Source organism: Lactuca sativa, chromosome 9, assembly GCF_002870075.4.
Source record: "Lactuca sativa cultivar Salinas chromosome 9, Lsat_Salinas_v11, whole genome shotgun sequence".
NCBI classification, from domain to species: Eukaryota; Viridiplantae; Streptophyta; class Magnoliopsida; order Asterales; family Asteraceae; genus Lactuca; species Lactuca sativa.
The window spans coordinates 26827158-26832000 of NC_056631.2; positions in this window are offsets into that span (position 1 = coordinate 26827158).

The following is a 4843-nucleotide window of genomic DNA, read 5'->3' on the forward strand; positions in this document are numbered from 1 at the left end:
ATTCCGAGCTGTTTCAGGATCGAGCAGCAGACTTCGAGGACGAAGTCTAAAATAAGTGGGGGAGATTTGTAGCACCTGATTCCTGGTATGTATTCGTGGTTATTAAATCTATTTATTTTGCATAATTAGCCTTGGACTCGGCGAGTTGAGGGACAGACTAGCCGAGTAGAAGCGGGACTAGACACGGGATTTACTCGGTTTACTCGGCGAGTAGGTCCGATGGACTCGGCGAGTAGACCCTGTTTGGACTTAAACCCTAACCCGGGTATTTGCACCCTATTTAATCGACCTAACCCAGCCTCCACTTCCCTTAGCACTCCCAGAGACCTGTAGAACGAAACCCTAGCCTCCTTTGTGTCCTTGTGGGTGATTGTTAACATTTTGAAGGTGATTTGGGGCTTAAGAGAAGAAGGAGAAGATTGAAGAGTGCAAGAAGGGAAGGAGATCCAGAATCTACTCTGTGAAAGGTCTCTATTCAGGTAGAAAAGACCCTAACTTGATCTTTAGCTCGTTAGTCCCCTTTTGTCCCTAAGAAAAGAGGTTTTAAGCCCTAAAAACCTAAATCTCTATGTGTTTATGGAAAATGTTCTGCAAGAAATTCGAATGTGGACCTTTTGGACTTCATGGTAGCATAAAGTCTCTGTGGTTGAGGTAGTGGAAGTCCCCAATGAGCATAGGACCTTTTGTATAGCTTGGAAGTGCATGTTTGAGCTCATAGGGCCATGCATGCACGTAAAGTTTACAACTTTACGTGGTAAATGAACCCTAGGACCATGGATCTGTGGTCTGGAAGTGTTACATGTCCTAGATCTGGCCTACTCAGGAAGTGGGTCGAAGGACTCGGCGAGTCCCAAGGTGGAACTCGGCGAGTTCTATGAAGATGGTCGTCGACTCGACGAGTTGGATGAACAAACTCGGCGAGTCCTATGAAGATTGCCTGGAACTCGCCGAGTAGTTCTTCGAACTCGGCGAGTAATATGAACATCCACAGAAAACGAAGGGTTTAGGCGTCGTAGGCTCAACCCTTCGTACCTGTGTACGAAATTAACCGTATATCGTAGTCCCGAAACCCCTAAACCCTCGAATGGGGTGTTTTGGTGTGGATTGGAAGCAAGCAGGGCACCTGCTCGAGGAACTCGGCGAGTCGCTCGAGGAACTCGGCGAGTTGGTACTCGAGTCGGCCCCAAAGTCCCGGATAGCGAGTCAGGGGTGACTCAGTGAGTAAAAGAGGGACCTGGTGAGAGGGACCGGATCAGTGAGAGATGGACTCGGCGAGTTGCTCTCTGGACTCGGCGAGTCCAGCCAACTGGAAGTTGACTTTGACGTGGTCTTTGACTTGGTGAGGGGTAAAAGGGTCATTTTACCCTAAGAACATCTAGCGTGTTTGACTGATCGTTTTTGTGGGAATTACAGTCGAGGGACGTTAGCAGCAGCAGCAGCAGTAGACAACCAATTCCCACACAGACCAGCAGCCTATTTCGAGGTGAGTTTCCTTTCCAGTAGGAACGGGTCTAAGGCACCAAGGCCGACCCGTGTAGACGAGATGCTAGTACTAGAGTGTGGGCCGAGCCCGTATCTCTGGATTTAGCCAAGTATGATATATGTGTTAATATGATAGAGTTGCTTATACTTGTTGTCTGCGTGATACTTGTATGTTATGGGTTAGCGGTTGAGTGTGGGCAGGGCCCGTATCTCTCCGAGGTTGGTGTGTGGGCTAGGCCCGTATCTCCCAGATAGCGAAGTGTGGGCAGGGCCCGTATCTTCACAAGTGTGGGCGAGGCCCGTATCTCTTGGCTAGCGAAGTGTGGGCAGGGCCCGTATCTTCCCGAGTGTGGGTAAGGCCCGTAACTCCTAGCTGAACATTGGTTGTTATATGTTTGTATGGTATGGAGTATTATGGGGGAACTCACTAAGCTTTGTGCTTACAGTTTTCAGTTTTGGTTTCAGGTACATCCTCAGCTAAGGGAAAGGAGCCGGCGCGGTAGCAGCATGTCACACACACACTCTCCGGTTTCCTCATTTACGAGATTTCCTGGGATTTATACTCTGATATTATGATGATTGTATGATTTGATTCTTAGACATGGCTTACGTTTTGTTATGGTTTGACCAATCAATGTTTTTAACAATTAATGTTTCTCTAAAGTAATGTTTTTAAAATGAAATTTATGGACGTGAAATTGAGGTCGTTACAACAAGTTTTGTTGTCGTGGGTTTCCACATTTCATTTTGGATCTTGCAACCTTATATTAAGAAGCATGCATGATTTTTTTTATTGTTTAGACTGAGAAAATAAGATTATAATAGGATGGTTCATTCTTTTTATATGGTTTACATTATTCATTTAAGCAGTAATAGAGTTAAGGATGCTAAGAAACTAGGTAATAGTTGATTTCTATAAGAATATAGATCTTAAAATCAATAATGTTCCAAAATTGATTTCATTTTTAATTGCTACTATTGTTTTGGTCAAAATTTGTCAGTAGACACAACTTTTCAAAATCATACATCTTATATGACATAAAGTTTTATGATGATTAATTATCTAAAAAGATATAAATTAATATAAGCTTTTTAACTAGGCATGCCTTTTAATTTATTTTAAATAGAAACAACTATTATTGAAATAGTATATGATTTATTGTTATATAAATAACTAAATAACTAAATAAGAAGTTAATTTGTTTTTTTGGGCTATTTTATTCTCAATTTAGTATCAAAACCATCCGATATCGCAAATTTGATTTTAATACAAACATCCAAAACTCCTAATATCTTAACCATACAACACAAACTAAATTATCCAATTGAATGGTTCTACTATAAACATCAACCATGATCAATACCCAGTAAAGTTTCTAAAAGAAACTGTATGTCGATAATATTGTCCGTCGAAAAGAAACTCATCGTCGAAACAAATTATTTTTCAAGCAACTATTCGCCCCTGCTGAATTGGTACTAATGTTTAATGATACTTGTCAATAATACATTGTGTATTATTTATAATATGACATATTTCCAAAATCAAACTAATCGTTGAATTAACATTAATTAAGCATTTTCCATAGAAAGAACCTAATTGTCGATACAAAAGTATTAGTCATCTCTAATGAACAATTCAACGACAGTAAAGTCTATACATCAAATATAGTGTATAAATAAGTATTGCACGATTAATAATACACAATCAATCATGTGTTTATGTACATTTGTAAAGACTCCCAAGTTTTCATTTTTAATTATTATTGATTTCGTTTCTGCTAGCATGAATCTTATTGATGATTGTTTAGATATAGTAAACTATGTGCGTAAAAGAACTAATCTTCATTGGAAACTAATTTCTAAAAAAACAATTTGCATCCGTCGCTTAGCGCGGGTAAACGGCTACTGTATATATATATATATATATATATATATATATATATATATATATATATATATATATATATATATATATATATATATATATATATATATATATATATATATATATATATATATATATATATATATATATATATATATATATATATATATATATATATATATATATATATATATATATATATATAGTTCCTTCGTGAATAATTCAATGTAGCGTAAACCTGTCATTTGACTATGCTTAACGGCCAAATAGTAAAGACATCCAAGTCGGTGATAAAGATTAAAGATGATTACAAAACAATATTTGAAGGACAAAAATGTAAAAAATATTTTAATCAATCAAATTCATATAATTTGATGAAACCTAAGGACCATTGCTGTAATTTACTCAAACATTTCGTTATTCTGAATGGAAAACATACTATATTCGTTTTAAATCACATTAAATTTAAAACCCTTGCCGCTTGGAGCACGTCATTGCCGTGTATACTCTTCACTCTTCCCACCCCCTTTCTTTAATCTCATATCTCATAGTCATGGGGTCGTTTTTAATAATATTTTACATCATTTTTCAAAGTTTAAGAAGATCTTTATCTACCATCTAAAGCACCACCTCACCAATACACGATATTTTCTGCTTGCAATTCACTTTTGGCTTTATATCAATAAGTATTAATTTTATTAAATATAATTGTTTAGACACTAAGTAGATGGTGTAGGATATATAATAAGTTTATTATCTTTATTGATTTAATTCAAAAGGCTATACAACTTGTACTTTTGGAAATTGCTAGCCAAACAATAATTATTCGAAACAACCGTGTTTGATCTTTTTTTTCCTTTTTCATGATGGGGGGTTTCATTTGTATATATGCTAGAAAAGAGATGATGCATAAAACACATGAAAAAACTGAAATGTATAAGGACACATTTTACTCATTCAAAGAAAATAAATACACGAAAGTAAGTCATACAAACAAGCTCGTAGTACTACACACGGTTTTTGTGGGATTTTGATACCATGGGTATGTTGTAGATCAAAATTGATTGTTTGGATAGTGATCAAGTCGTGTATTCACTATTCTTGAACACTATTTCCACCATATGACTGAATTCTACAAATATTTTCTCATGATAAAATGATCACAAGCACTTCATTTCTCATACAAAAAAAAAATCAACCGAAATTGTATTGGGAGTTGTATCAAATCGTTTAGTCACAAAAAGTGGAGTTATGGAGTATAGCCTTTAGTTATAGTTAAGAAATACGATAAGGAAGACAAAACACACTTTGTGGTCTTGTGGAAGCTATTAACAGTTACCAAGAAGTTATTATCGTTTTTTTTTTTCAGAATTATTGTAGGGTTAACAAATTTTTTTTTAACAATCCTAGCAATTGCTTTAGAATCTTTATTAGATTGGATAGATGTTATTGAAAATGCGTCCCTCTTATAAGAAA